We start from the raw sequence: 16,120 nt of genomic DNA on the forward strand, positions 1-16,120 counted from the left end.
GCCAACGGCCATACCATGTTGAATACACCGGTTCTCGTCCGATCACCGCAGTTAAGCAACATTGGGCGTGGTCAGTACTTGGATGGGTGACCGCTTGGGAACACCACGTGCCGTTGGCTCAATTCCCTTTTTACCAAGTTTCCCAGTCCCAGTACGACAACTTACTTTCAACTTTTGCCTCAGGCCAGCAGAAATTGCTTAAATCACGTTTTTTGTTACGTCTGAAACTAGCTAGACCTTTTGCTGCTCTTCGACCCCGTGTGGCTATACAGGAACGAAGCTTAGCGTAGTATTGCATTTCCTCCTAGGTGACCGGCCTAACCTGGCGGCGGCGACATCATTATTATTATTATTATTATTATTATTATTATTATTATTATTATTATTATTATTATTATTATTATTATTCGTGTCTCTCTCTCTCTCTCTCTCTCTCTCTCTCTCTCTCTCTGTGTGTGTGTGTGTGTGTGTGTGTGTGTGTGTGTGTGTGTGTCGACCTAGGGGACCCTTGCTGAGCCTAGCACCGCTTCCAATTACTCGTGCCAGGATTTTAACTTTCGTACCTCCTATCGTACGTCCCTATGTCTAAACTTGCTGTTCTTATTCTTTTAGGTTAGTGTAGCTTATCCTGCAGGCCTCTTATGGCACATAACATCATTCTACGTCCTATTTCTCCCAATATTAAGATTATTAAAGGGCGGAACGAGGCTTCCAAACTCCCCGCCCACCTTGAAAATCGCGAGGAAGGTGGTTTCCATGCAACGTCATCGACACTGTCGTGATTACAATGAAAGCCATGTCCTAGCAACCGACCGCGGCATTTAGCAGCCCCTCAAAGAGTCGAACAATTTCCTTTTATGTTCTTCCAGGTAAGTAGCTATTCAAATTACGACACGGTTCGGCAATAAGTTACAAGTTTGTAGTACGCTCGTGTCTCTCCCGGGCTTCCTTACGAACGGTAGGGCACCAGTGCAGTACAGTGGCCTACACACAGCCCGCTATCTTCGAAGTGCGTGTGTTGCGATGTAACGTAGTTTTGAAGCCTAGGAACTTGTAAAACTCTTTCATTTCTATCAAAGACGAGACGCCCTTCAAATAAGACTGAGAAGGTAACCTTTTGACGACAAGGGTTAGTTCAAAGAGTCGTGACGTTTTAGGTTAGGTGAAGGGAGGAAAGCACTCGTTTTTGTTGTTTGTACGTCAGCTGACCGATCTTTTGGCAAGTGATAAATTGAGTAGAACGAATCGGAACTCCGGATAGTTACTGTTACCGTCCTAGAATTAAAATTAGACCATTCTGAGCCCTACTTGACAGGTTCGACACCGGCTCACTCGCGTGATATTTCGATGGTCTGTAGATATGGGCGCATAAAAAGAACTCCTGCGGGACAAACTTCCGGCACCTCGGCATCTACGAAAGGCGTAAGATAATAGTGAACATAACCTTACTAGTAGTACCACCACCACCATTACTGCTACTAATACGACTATTACTTAAGGCAGTGGACAATTTCGAACTCAAGCAATAATGTGTCCATTTGCTGACCACCTGATCACTGCCTCTTGCCTTACTACTACAGGCTAGCGTTCAAGGAAAGAAAGAAAGAAAGAAAGAAAGAAAGAAAGAAAGAAAGAAAGAAAGAAAGAAAGAAATAAGTTACCGTTCTTCCCAAGTCAGGTTAGGATTTCTGCATCAGACACGGCTAGGGCTGATCGTGGATCTACTAATACCTAACATGCTCAATTGTGCACCGTTATATCATCACCAGTCGTGAAGTCACAGCTGCATCTTCTAATTACAGGGTAGATGCTACATATTTTGGGCAATATATAACCCAGGTTTGGCTTGGATAACCTAAAAATATTCAGGTACTGGGTCTGGCCTGGTTATATCAAGTGTCACCCTAGATCAGCAGGGCTAAGAATCATCAGGTCTCTGTCATGAATTTAAATGGCTTAGTACCCCTCATTATGGTGTACCTCTCTTCATATTTGAGGGAAGAGGAGTAAAACTTAAAACTTTATTGCCTGTCTTAAACCAACTGCTTTCTTTGGGGTATTGTCTAGCACAAACTTCTAAGGCGACCACATCACCCAGCCCGATGCTCGAATACTGCTTGGGCAGGGGTGTAGGTGGTGGTTAGTGGTTGCAAGAAGGGTCCTGGAAGGGAGGGATAATAAGCCAGTACGCCACTTGCTCTTAAGTCTGTACCTTTCATTATACGGTTTCATTAACTATTTTTTACACCTGCCCTGTAGTATGGTACCATTTAGTAAGAGGTCTCTAGAGTTTGGCCTAGTACAACCTTCAATGAAAGTAGTTTTCAGGAGTGGTTAGGTACCCCTATACTTACTTTCTTTCTTTCTTTCTTTCTTTCTTTCTTTCTTTCTTTCTTAGATTACAAGGTGTCGGTAAAACAGCTGATCGTTGCTTATGTACAAAAAAATGTTCATACATGGGCTTTCATTCGCTGAGGTAAATGATAATGATAATAATAATAATAATAATAATAATAATAATAATAATAATAATAATAATAATGGCAAGAACACAAAGGGTCCTTTTCTCTGCAGCTGATTTTTAGCATGAAGGACAGAGGCTGTCATGATGATGATGATTACCGAGTGATACCGTTAAGCTAAAACCCAGTAGGGGATTAATATTAACAGCAGGGAACGTTGTGCAGAATCATTCAGTAAAGATGTAATGGCAGGGGGGGGGGGGAAGAGGGCGTTCAGTATAATACACCATCAACCCAAGTACAGTGCATATTTAGCTCTATGTTATGTTATGCTCTCTCTGCTCTCTGTACCTTTATTTGGCCCTACAACTTGTCTCACCAAGTGAAGGAGATCTTACACATAGTTACTGTACTGTACTTAATTTCACGCTGACTTCAACTGCTAGTAGGATACGCACGTCGAACCATGCAGAAACCTGCACGATTTCAAACGACTGCCGACTAGATAGCGACTAGGCCGAAGAAAGAAAGGGCATCTTATAAATCGAGAGCGACAATTCATTTTCGAGGTTAGGGTTACCGCATGGTTCTCTTAGCCAAAGAAATCATGAAACCATTTTGCGAGTAAAAACTGATGTTACCTGAATTTTGGATACAGTTATTACTACCATCATCATCATCATCATCATCATCATCATCATCATCATCATCATACGCTACTCTGTATGATGAAGGTGGGTAGCAAGATCGAGTCTCGGCGCGATCAGTTGGCTTCAAATTCTGCTTCACCTCGTTCAGAGTATACATATTCAAGGTAAAAACAAGAGCTTCTCTCAAAAAATAAACTCCTATTGAAGGGTCATTAAACACAACTTCTTCTTCTTCTTCTTCTTCTTCTTCTTCTTCTTCTTCTTCTTCTTCTTCTTATTATTATTATTATTATTATTATTATTATTATTATTATTATTATTATTATTATTATTATTATTATTATTATTTCCTTTCTTTCTTTCTTTCTTTCTTTCTTTCTTTCTTTCTTTCTTTCTTTCTTTCAGGACCATTTAAGTGAGATGTTAGCTGTATGAGTGTTGCAGCACCTCAAACCTTTACATTTTTTCCTTGTAAGTTGTGGCAATGTCTTGCAGAGAAGTTTGTTGGGAAACCATGGTCCTTCCTTCCTTCCTTCCTTCCTTCCTTCCTTCCTTCCTTCCTTCTTTCCTTCCTTCCTTCCTTCCTTCCATCCATCCAATAAATCTGCTGAGTTGCTGTCTCAAAGGGTCTCTCATCCTAAAGAAATTTGACCGAAGGTAAGGGATGTTGCCAGGTCTATCAAACTGACAGACTTATCATCTCCTGGTACAGGAAATCTGTTCTTTGAAGAGTCTGGACTGACTGCCCCTTCCTCCGTCACGGTGTTCTCAATCCTGCCTTCGCAGCCCACTGGAGGCAGTAAGATACGACTCACAATGCCTCCATCCAGCAGGCGAGGGGTGAAGCCTCTCCTGAGGCGGTACAGGCTCTGTAGCGAACTGGAAATTTAATTATGCCCTAAGAAACATCTAGAGGTTCCCTTGGGCAGGCTGTCCCTTTTCCCAACCTGAGCTTTCGACCCCCGACAGGGGCTGAAAGCTGCTGGATGTGAGAGACTGTACAGAGTTGAGAGCCTTATAAATAGAGGCCTAAAGGCTAGGACTTTACGAGATTGGCGCTACCTGCAGGAAAGCAGGAGTCGAACGAGTCATGGAGGCTAGCTTCTAACTTATGTCCTTTATCCTGTAGGTCCTTTCAAGCAAAGCTACAAGAGGCAGATTACAGCAGGTCTGCTTCACTCTGTGGAAAACTACCTAAAGGCTGACTTGCCTTTGCTCTCACTCGGAAGGGGTTAGAGCCTGAGGATGGCCGTTCAGCTCCATTGCTAGAGGAAGGATTGGGCTTCCTTCAGGTAAGAGGGGGTCACTCCCGGGGGCGTCGCGACGACGACGGCCGCCCCTAAACGTCGGCATGGAGAGGCGGCTGGTGAAATGCTGCCCATCGAACGCACCTCCATCAGGACGCCCGAAGCAAGGTGACGAGTACTTCTGCCACCTGAGGAGCAGCGTCAAACCTTTGACTATCCCTTCCTAACCGAACCCTGATTGTAACCCACCCCTTAAAGACGCAGGGAGCACGAGAAAGGAGCTAGGAAGCACGTCCCCAACTTGTCGCCGCGCAACCCACCCGACAGCCAGCCACTGCTGTTTCCTGCGCGGTCCGAGTAGCCTGATACACTCAGATAACCAGGGGAGAGCGCGAACACATTCTGATCGTGACCATGGCTGACACAGCAACAGCATCGGCAGCATCTGCACCCGCCTCGGCTCCGGCCCAGGCGTCGCCCAAGAAGAGCAAGGCTTCTGCATCGAAGAAACCTCGCACCAAGCCTGCCCATCCGAAAACCTCCGAGATGGTGGGCAGTGCCATCAAGAGCCTAAAGGAACGAGGTGGATCTTCTCTGCAGGCTATCAAGAAGTACATCTCTGCCAACTACAAGGTGGACTCTGAGAAGCTGGCCCCTTTCATCAAGAAGTACCTGAAATCTGCCGTGGCTTCCGGAGAGCTGGTCCAGACCAAGGGGAAGGGAGCTTCAGGTTCCTTCAAGCTCGCTTCGGCTGCCAAGCCGGAGAAGGCCAGCGCAGCCCCTGTCAAGCGGTCCGCTGCCCCCAAGGAGAAGCGCATCCCCAAGGCGAAGAAGGCTGGTGGAGCCAAGGCTGCAGCCAAGAAAGCCATTTCCAAAAAGCCTGCTGAGAAGAAGAAGGCCGCTCCTGCTCCCAAACCCAAGCAGAAGGCTCCTTCCAAGGCTAAGAAGGCCGCCAAGGTGCCCACTAAGAAGCCTAAGGCACCTAAGCCTAAAAAGGCCGCTAAGCCCAAGGCCTCGCCTAAAAAGGCTCCAGCAAAAAGGAAGTGAGGACATTTCGTGTTCTTGCTTCCTTCTACACGCACCTCTTGCTCTCGTAAGAGCAGAGGAAAAACGGCCCTTATCAGGGCCATCAATTTTATTCCCCAAGAGAGCATATTATGTCAGTCACTGTCCAAGGCTGGAACCCTGGCCTCTCCTATCTCTGCCTCCTAAACAGGCTAGTTTGTCTCATTGCGGGGCGACTCACTCTTCGAATTTCATTATTATTGTACTTGACTACATTTTTCTTTATCCTTACTTACTGCACTTTTGCTGTTGCTGTTGTTGTTGTTATTATTATTATTATTATTATTATTATTATTATTATTATTATTATTATAACTATCACCTCCTAGATATTAATTAATGAATTATTGTACTCAGTACTCAAGATTATTATTATTATTATTATTATTATTATTATTATTATTATTATTATTATTTTCTGTTACTCTTAGATTTTTCCTTGAACCTAGAGGAACCACTAGCTTTTTTTTTTTCTTTTCGTTTTCCTTCTATCCTAGACCAGAGAGACAATAACTACTCTTCTAGGAAATTTTGGTGGCCCTGAAAAGGGCCGTTTGGTAAAGCTCCAGCCATAAGACAAGCACCGGACTTAGGCACGTTCGCCACGGATGCGGCGGGCGAGCTGGATGTCCTTAGGCATGATGGTGACACGCTTGGCGTGGATGGCACACAAGTTGGTGTCTTCAAAAAGACCCACCAGGTAGGCCTCACTGGCCTCCTGCAAGGCCATGACAGCCGAGCTCTGGAAGCGCAGGTCGGTCTTGAAGTCCTGAGCTATCTCTCTCACCAGCCGCTGGAAGGGCAGCTTGCGGATCAGAAGCTCAGTGCTCTTCTGGTAGCGCCTGATCTCACGCAGGGCCACGGTGCCGGGCCTGTAACGATGAGGCTTCTTCACTCCTCCGGTGGCAGGCGCGCTCTTACGGGCAGCCTTGGTGGCCAGTTGCTTGCGCGGGGCCTTGCCTCCGGTAGATTTACGTGCAGTCTGCTTAGTACGGGCCATCACGTGCTCACTGTCGACTCGTCCCAGGAAGAATGGTGCGGGGGCTTGCTGCCCGGCTGTTTTATTGCTTCGCTTCCCCCACCCTCGGTAGCAGCTGCACTCCCATTGGCCGGGCGGTGCTGACGTCACCGGGGCCAGGCACTTTCAACAAAAGCGAGGGGTCGCGAGTGCCAGCCGCATTCTAGCTCTGAACTCGCAGCTCTACTGATCTATCATGACCGGACGAGGCAAGGGAGGCAAGGGACTCGGCAAAGGAGGCGCCAAGCGTCACAGGAAGGTGCTCCGAGACAACATCCAGGGCATCACTAAGCCTGCCATCAGACGTCTCGCTCGCAGAGGTGGAGTCAAGCGTATTTCGGGACTTATCTACGAGGAGACCCGTGGCGTGCTCAAGGTATTCCTGGAGAACGTTATCCGGGATGCCGTCACCTACACCGAGCACGCCAAGAGGAAGACTGTGACCGCCATGGATGTCGTCTATGCTCTCAAGAGGCAGGGACGCACCCTGTACGGTTTCGGTGGTTAAGTCTCCTCCGAGCGTGCTCCCGTTTGTGAGCATGCAGTATTTAAAAAACGGCCCTTTTCAGGGCCACCACTTACCTCTCAAAAGAGCACAGAGTCCCACTTACAGTACTCCTCTAACGTAGCTTGCGCTATTCTCCCTCTCAAAACAGTCATCTCCCCGAAACCTGCACGGAAAAAAAAGCCCTCATTATCAGTTATGATGTCTACATTTTAATGCTAACAAGAGAAAACAAACATTATCTTCCTTGCCGTGCACATCTGATACACAAAGTATTGTAAATATACTACTTTAAGTATCCTTTCCTCTCTAGTTAAGTGTGTGTTCTTACATGCATAGGTCGGTAGTATCCAGCAGTCAAGAACAGAATTATACAGCATTAATGAAATGAAATCTATAATGTACTTCCTTCTTCCTTCCCTTCTGAAAATTAAATATTAAGAGGGGCCTGGAGCTACTTCACTCATTTCCCCCTTAAATAAATAACCTCAAAGGTAAGGCTATTCTTGTGCTCTCCTGGCTAATGTTACAGATGCCCTCATATTTGCAGTGTCTCATTATTGTTATTATTATCATTATTATTAGGAGAGTTGTCTGAACTGCTCTATCACTTCAGGATTTTTCCATACTTCTGTAAGATAGCTATACCAGCATGATAGACAAACAGCTCTTATCTTAAGGTGTTGGTGGCCCTGAAAAGGGCCGTTTATTTATATTTTTCCGGTGAGCCAACGCCCTGACCGAGAACAGGAACTTAAGCCTTCTTCTCAGTCTTCTTAGGCAGGAGCACTGCCTGGATGTTGGGCAGAACACCACCCTGGGCAATGGTCACTCCGGACAGCAACTTGTTCAACTCCTCGTCGTTACGGATGGCCAACTGTAAGTGACGAGGGATGATCCTGGTCTTCTTGTTGTCACGGGCTGCATTGCCCGCCAACTCAAGAACTTCAGCTGCCAGGTATTCCATGACTGCGGCCAGGTACACAGGAGCCCCAGCACCCACTCGCTCAGCGTAGTTTCCCTTGCGGAGGAGACGGTGGATACGGCCGACAGGGAACTGCAGGCCTGCACGGCTGGAGCGACTCTTGGACTTGCCCTTAACTTTTCCTCCCTTTCCTCGTCCTGACATGATGCTCTGCTGCTCTACTTCGAAAATGATACCAGAGCCACAATTCTCATCGGTGCCGGGAAGTCCCGGTACCAGTGAGTGATTTTAGCCCATCGACCCAAGTTGGGCCTTGAGTGCTATTTCATCGTAAAGTACTAGCTGGGAACTGCATTTTTGTTGGTTGGTTTGTGGACCTTGAAATTTTAAATCACGCTGACCAGGGTATGGTCTGCACCCCTCTAAGGGGTGGGGTTTAGGCTAGGATGTCCTTAGGTCTTCGGTATCGAAGACCCTCGGTATCATAATTTCCTATATTCCTGATCAGCGGATTTTTGCTCTCAGTGAGCGCGTCGTAAAATTTCGCGGCAGTGTTGCGAATCCTGCTATGAATGGTGGGGAGTTGGTACCGTTCATGCAGGTCGTCATTTGATTCATACCACTGGGCACCTGTCATTCGGCGCAGCGCACGGTTTTGTACGCGCTGAACCTTTAACAGGTGCGTCTTAGCTGCTGTGCCCCAGATAGGACTGGCATACTCAAGTATTGGTCTGATAGTCGATTTGTAGAGCAGGAGCCGGTTTTCTATAGTTAGCCCTTTGTCGGCTCTAATCATCGGTAGTAATTTTGATAGGCGCACATTTGCCTGCGCAGTGATATTTGAAATGTGACTTCCGAACGTTAATCCTCTGTCTAGGGTGACACCTAGATACTTAGTTTGTTTAGTCCACCTGATGGGTTGGTCGAAAAACATCAGGGGCTCGGGGGTGGGGGGGAAGCGTTTAGTAAATAGCGTGGCGCTACTCTTATCAACATTAATTTTAACTCTCCACTTTTCTAGCCATGGCTCGAGAGTGGAGAGCGCGTCTTGTAGGTAATCTTTTAGCTTAGGTGTCTGCCACGAGACAGAGGATATCGCCGTATCGTCCGCGTATAAGTGTAATTGCGCGTGCGTTGGTTTTGGCATGTCTGACATGAAAAGATTGAAAATTGTCGGCGAGATCACACTGCCCTGTGGTACTCCAGCCTCTATAGGCCGCGGGTCCGACAGGGCTGTGCCAACCTGCACCTGGAATTTTCTGTCATCTAAGTAGCTAGTAGTAGCAGCCGTCTCGCTGGAGCAGGCAGGGCCTGCTCCGTGAGGATTTTAGCCCATCAGCCTATTAGGCTTTGAGTGCTTTTTCTTAAAATAATATTGTGCTGTACTGGACTGATTTGGTATATGGTGGCCGAGTTAGTTTGCTATTGACTGGTCAGAATATGACCTGGAGCCATATGGCGGGGGGGGGGGGTTGCCTTACGGCAGGGTGGGGGGTGCAGAGACTAGGACTTTGGGCCTCTTGTAACGGAGACCCTCAGTATCATAGTTCCCAAGTTCCCTAATTAGGGGTTTTGAACAGAGCCGAGTTTCGCATAGAGCTTCCTGGCTTGCTTCATAATGCGCTCGGTGATGGGAGCTATGTTATTGTCTCTGTGGAGATCAGAATTGCGGGTAACCAAGGCGCATCCGAGATGAAGCGAAGTGCTCTATTTGAACACGTTGCAACCTCGTCAGGTGCGTCTTAGCCGCACAATCCCAGACGGGGCTGGCATACTCAAGGGTCGGACGTATGGTGGTTTTGTACAACAGGAGTCTGTTTGCACGTGTGAGCCCATTCTCGGCTTTCATGAGCGGGTACAATTTGGAAAGGCGGCGGCTTGCAATGGCCGCAGTAGTATTGACATGATTTCGATAGGTCAAGTCCCCTGTCTAGCGTAACCCCTAGGTACTTGGTGGAGTCAGACCACCTGATAACTTCACCGAAGAAGTCCAGGGGGTCTGGGTCTGTTCTGATTCTCTTAGAGAATAGAGTGGCTGAGCTCTTAGTGACATTGATTTTGATTCTCCATTTCTCGAACCAGGGTTCGAGAGTGGAGAGTGCGTCCTGAATATTAAGTTTGATTCTAGAGGGTTGCCACGAGACAGTGGAAATGGCCGTATCGTCCGCGTAGAGATAGATCTTCGCACGCGCCGGTTTGGGCATATCTGACATATAGAGGTTGAAGAGAGTAGGAGAGAGCACGCCACCCTGCGGAACACCAGCCGCAAGGGGACGAGGATCTGAAAGAACTCCGTTAACCTCAACCTGGAAGGAATCTATCAGTGAGATAGCTGGTAAGGAGCCTAATGATATAGTGCGGGAAACCAAGGAGATGAAAGCTTATATATCAGCCCTGGTGCCACACTCTATCGAAGGCGCGTGCGATATCTAGGAAACAGACTCCTGTGTGTCGTCTGTGGTTGAAGTTTTAGTAATTTCTTCAACTAATCTGAGAAGCTGGTGGGTCGTGGAGTGGCCCTCCCTGAACCCGAACTGCTCATCGTTCATCAGGTTTTTATCAGTGATAATTTGATAAAGTCTTGAGTGGAGAAGAGACTCGAAGAGTTTGGAAATGATCGAGAGTAAGAGATGGGGCGGTAATTCTGCGGAAACGCAGGATCGGCAAGTGGTTTCAGGATCATGATGACCTTGGCACTTTTCCAAGATGCGGGAAAGTGCCCAAGCCTCAGGATCGCGTTGAATAATTTTGTTAGATGGGTGAGAGCCTTTCTTGGAAGGTGTTTGAGGAATTCCGCCGAAACACCGTCCAAGCCAGGAGATTTCCTACTGTTGAGTTTCCTGATAGCGATGCGCAGTTCGAGAGGCTTAAATAATTGCAGATCGGGAGGGAGACCGGGATCTACAAGCCGATCAAGCTCCCTCTCCACAAGCTCGATGAATTCCTCATCAGAGGGGTCATCATTGGGCTGGCATGTGGATTCAAAGGTGTCAGCCATGGCGTTAGCCTTGTCCTTATTAGAGTGGGCCAGTCCACGGAGCCCGTGGAGGGTGGGTATGCCAGTCCTGGACTTGAAGAACTTCTTTGCCGTTCTATGGAGTGAGCCGTCTTGGGTCTTTAATTCAGCCAGCCTAGACCGCCAGGCCTCGGCTTTGTGGTTAGTGATGAGGATCCGGAGATTCCTTTTTTGCCGGTTCAAGAGAGCCCTCAGGTATGGATCGCGAGTCTCATGCCATTTCTTTCTTGTTCTATTTTTGACTTTAATTTGGAGGAGGACGTGGGTTGGCAGGTTAGTCCTCTTTGCCGTCAGAAACTTTGGTCCAATGGTGGAGGCTTCAGCGGCGCTAATAATAGCTGCCGTAAATTCCTCCGCCAGGGAGTCGATATCTGATTGAGTGCGAATGCTGGGATTGCCATTCAAAGAATTGTATAGCAATTCTTGGAAGGACTTCCAGTCAATTTTGCGCCTGAAGATGGGTATGGGGATAGGGTGGAGCTCAGGAGAGGTACCAATCTGAAGGAGTACTGGGCGATGGTCGGAATCGAGGACGTCAAGGGTAGTGAGAGTAACTGGTAGTTTAACGTTGTGTGAGACGGCAATGTCTAACCAATCTGGTCTGATATTAGGATTATGAGAATAATATGTTGGTCGATCGGGGGCATGAGAAATTAATTTTCGCTGATCCAGGTACCTTTCTAACAGTTTGCCACGTGGGTTAGTACATCTACTGTTCCAGCGTGGGGACTTGGCATTGTAGTCGCCTGCAACAATCGTGGGGACGTTGCTTGCGAAGAGGCGGTCTAGGTCGGCTGGGTCGAAGGGGGCGCCGGGGGGGAAATAACAGGCTGTGAGATTGAGAGGCCCCTTTCTGGAGGTGACTTGCACTGTCGTGGCTTCGATACCCGTAAGGTCTGCAGGGGTAGGAACACGATGGTGGGCAATGGTGTTCCTTATGAAGATGGCCGTACCTCCTTTACGACGATCTTGACGATCATTGCGATAGACAGTGTAGTTGGGTACAGAGAACGTGTGTTCGGGCTTTAAGAAGGTCTCACCAACGAGGGCGATATCTATGCACTCGTCGGCGAGGACCTCCACGAACTCAACACGATCCTGTCTAATTCCTTCTGCGTTCCAGAAGAGGACTCTCAACTCATTAGGGCAAGTTGGCTGTTTAGTTGCCATTCTGTAGCCAGGAGAATAGAGCATTTAAAAGGATTTCGTATTTCTGCTCCTTGGTGGGGGCAGAAAGAAGCTGTCGGAGGGTGGATTTAATGAGGTTTAATGTCCCGCTGAATGCAGGATCAGTGAGGAGCTTGAGAAGCTCTGCTAGTTCCGAGAGGGGTAGGGGGGAACTGGGTTGACAAGAGAAAGAGGGGGAGGGAGTCTCGGGTTGAAGGGGGGCTTGGCTGGCTGCATCAGGCTGAAGGGGGGCTTGGCTGGCTGCATCAGGCAGGGGGGGGAATGCTACGTCTGAGAATAGGGGGGGAGGGGGGATTGGACTGACTGTTTGCTCAGTGGGGGGTTGGGGTCAGTAGCAGCAGCGAACGTGACATTCGGCCTCAGTCTGGAGGGGGGGGGACCCGCAGCCCCCTTCTTGGCAGAAGGGAGCCGGGCTGATTGGCTATCAATCAGCCGACGATAGGCCTGGCATCTCCTGTAGCTAGCCGTATGGGCTTCACCACAATTGACACATTTGGGCCTATTGTTGGGGACCCCCTTGATTGGGCAATCTTGAATGGAGTGAAGGTTGCCGCAGAGGACACATCTGGAAAGGCAGAAACACCCTTCAGAGGTGTGACCGTACCTTTGGCACCTGTAACATTGGACCGGTCCCTCAGGGGAGCGGTAACTTTCAATTTTCACAGCCGTTCTAGCCAGGAATTTGACATCAAAAATACTCTTCTCTGAGGCCTGAGAATAGGCCACGAGGAAAAGAGGCATCTTCCTCTTAGTCCTCTGTGACGTCATCTGGGCCACAGAGTGGATTTTGAAACCAACCGAAGTTAGCTCATCTGAAATTTCTTTGGGGTCCTGGGTGGCGTGCAGCCCGCGGATGACCACTTTCTTGACTTTATCAAATTGGAGCTTTCTGGAATGGTACTGTCCGTTGTGAGTTCGAAGTGTCTGTTTGAGGCATTCGAAGTCACGGACAGTTCGAGTTTGGACTCTTATTCCGTCGTGCAGGGTTTTGATAGTGTAGTCAATATTCTTTTCTTTGAAGAGTTTGGTGAGGGTGTTGATGTCCTTAATTTCCCTCACGTAGATCGGTGGGATGTTAATACGGCGAGTTTGCTGAGACTCTTGATGCTCCTGAGTGGGGGAGGGGGAGCGAGAGCCAGAACCAGAACTAGAGCCAGAGGAGGCGTCAGAGCTGAGTCTGGATCTGGTGAAAGGTGGGGGGGTATCAGGGTGAGGTGTTTGACCTGTAACTATATCTTCAGGAAGCGTGCTGTATATCTGATACCTGTTCGTTACCTGAACAGGTGTAGGGGAGGGTGGGGAGTCTTTACGCTTCCGTTTCCTCTGATGACGAGTTGGAGGGGTGATAAATTCACCTGAGTCCTGGTTAGAAGTGGTGGCTAGCAGGTTATCCACGGGCTGCACTTCAGGTACGGCTGGAGGGGAGCTATCTCGTTCCGACTGAGGCCGGTTGAACTTGGGGGAGATAGTATCTGGTGGGACGTATTGTGAGTATGACGACTTGATGCTCACTCCAGGGAGACTGGCATTTGAGAGCTCTTGGGTACCAGTACGGCTTGGTTTACTCATTGTCAACCTGACAGGGCTTGGGCCCTCGCGCGCAGTTCCGGGGTTCGAAGGCGCGTTCAGGTTGACAAACTTTACCGCACTTCTGTTGGCATTCATATTAATTTCCCCTGCCGAGACAGGGGAAAATATAGGGGGTGGGGGGGAGACCAATGGTACACCGGGCGTACCAATTCAGTCCAGTAGTAAACAGGAAGTGTGAGCAATAGTGACGTCAAACACCGAAGTGGACTAAGAAAAGTGTTGGCTTATTGTCGTGTTCGTGCCAGGGCGAGTTTTTATAGTGGTTGGGGCCACAGACAAGACACGAACTCCGGTCAATAAGCTACACAATAGTTAGGGTGGCTGCCGAGGCAACAGAGAAGTTAAGGGGCCTACGACTAGTCCTAGGCCGTACCGTAACGCTAAGTTGCTCTCCTAACACTACCTGTTACGGTACGGGACCAGCAGAGCAGCGAGGCAGGCGAAGTTCGGAAGTACGGGCCAAGAAAAAGTCCAGAAGTGCGCTCCCAAGCGCTAGCCTGGCAGAGGACCCGTGACACAAGTCGAACCAGGACCCCCAGTCACTGCAGTGGCGGTCGCGGGCACGTGGCACAGTGAACTCAAACCAGAAGAGAAGAAGGTTTTGACTGTATCACAAATAAATGCGAAGACAGCCACTGACAATATGCTCGCTCCCTGTTGAATCGCAAGACAATGCGAACACAACAATGGAGTAACGGTTGAGACACCGGCCCCGTAGCACTTCGCTTTCCGCTATCTTCTTTCTTCTGACGAGGAGACGGAGTGCCTGCCCAGGTGTTCGCGCCGAGGTTCCCTCGAATCACTCTGCGCACCAGTTTTGTAGCCTGCAAGGTTGCTCAACGTTACGAGCGAACCAATAAGGCTGCAGTAAGCTTGCGCTCATTGGCTAGTCGCATGCAGCCCTCTCGGTCTTAAAAAGAATTGCAAGGGGCCCGCAAAATTTACTTTCTAGGAGACATCCGAGACAACCATGCCACCCAAGACAAGCGGAAAGGCAGCCAAGAAAGCCGGCAAGGCCCAGAAGAACATCTCCAAGGGAGACAAGAAGAAGAAGCGCAAGAGGAAGGAAAGCTATGCCATCTACATCTACAAGGTGCTTAAACAGGTACATCCTGATACTGGCATCTCCAGCAAGGCGATGAGCATCATGAACAGCTTTGTCAACGACATCTTCGAGCGCATCGCCGCTGAGGCTTCCCGTCTGGCCCACTACAACAAGCGCTCCACCATCACCAGTCGGGAGATCCAGACTGCCGTCCGCCTCCTGTTGCCCGGTGAGCTGGCCAAGCACGCCGTCAGTGAGGGTACCAAGGCAGTTACCAAATACACCAGCTCCAAGTAAGGTGCCAGGTTTTCTGCCTTGCTGCATTCTTAACAAACGGCCCTTTTCAGGGCCACCACACCTTTAAAAAAAAGAGCAGCATCTGTTAGCCTTGTTATCAACTCCACTCTGATTTTATCTATCTGTCCTACTTCATATACATCGAAAGACAGTGCAAAACATTCAAATCATAAGCTAACGAGGGAAGAACTACTACTACTACTACTACTACTACTGCATTACCTTATTGCTAAAAATCCTCCTGCTTTGTCCTTTACAATGAAAACCAGACCAACCCCCATGGCACTACAGCCCCTAAGCAAGCAGGCTGAGTGGACCTCAAAGCAGCCATTAGAACGAGGTAAAATTCCTTTGCCTGGCCGGGAATTGAACCCGGGCCCCCCAGCTACGAGGCAGGCACGCTGCCCCTGCGCTACAGCGCCGGCCCCTTCACAACCACCTTCAGTAATTATTATTATTATTATTATTATTATTATTATTATTATTATTATTATTATTATTATTATTATTATTATTACAACCCTAGACACTTCCCGTGTGTGTGTGCGCGCGCGCGCCAGCGCGCGCGTTTTTTTGGGGTTAGGTTACGAGAAGTGGGGTTAAGTCGAGTTAGGTTACGTTTCGCCGCGGAGCGCGACAACCACCCGCGCCCGCTCCGCGACGGCGACCTCCGAGCACACCCCTGCACCATTGCCAACGCCCCCGCGCCACAAAGACCTCCAGGAAACTCGCTTTGCGGTTCGTATGGACGTTTCAAGCTCCGTTCTCTCGCCAACGGCCATACCATGTTGAATACACCGGTTCTCGTCCGATCACCGCAGTTAAGCAACATTGGGCGTGGTCAGTACTTGGATGGGTGACCGCTTGGGAACACCACGTGCCGTTGGCTCAATTCCCTTTTTACCAAGTTTCCCAGTCCCAGTACGACAACTTACTTTCAACTTTTGCCTCAGGCCAGCAGAAATTGCTTAAATCACGTTTTTTGTTACGTCTGAAACTAGCTAGACCTTTTGCTGCTCTTCGACCCCGTGTGGCTATACAGGAACGAAGCTTAGCGTAGTATTGCATTTCCTCCTAGGTGACCGGCCTAACCTGGCGGCGGCGACATCATT

General features: G+C 48.7%; 2 non-coding genes across 2 annotated transcripts; both read left to right on the plus strand.

Moving 5' to 3' along the window:
* LOC136886952 (5S ribosomal RNA) lies at positions 1 to 119 on the plus strand. Its single transcript, XR_010861903.1, has one exon. It is a non-coding gene; the product is annotated as a 5S ribosomal RNA (ribosomal RNA).
* A 15,659-nt stretch (positions 120 to 15,778) lies between these two features.
* LOC137500684 (5S ribosomal RNA) lies at positions 15,779 to 15,897 on the plus strand. The gene has a single exon (XR_011018193.1). It is a non-coding gene; the product is annotated as a 5S ribosomal RNA (ribosomal RNA).
* The last annotated feature ends 223 nt before the right edge of the window (positions 15,898 to 16,120 follow it).

Source organism: Anabrus simplex, chromosome 4, assembly GCF_040414725.1.
Source record: "Anabrus simplex isolate iqAnaSimp1 chromosome 4, ASM4041472v1, whole genome shotgun sequence".
NCBI classification, from domain to species: domain Eukaryota; kingdom Metazoa; phylum Arthropoda; class Insecta; order Orthoptera; family Tettigoniidae; genus Anabrus; species Anabrus simplex.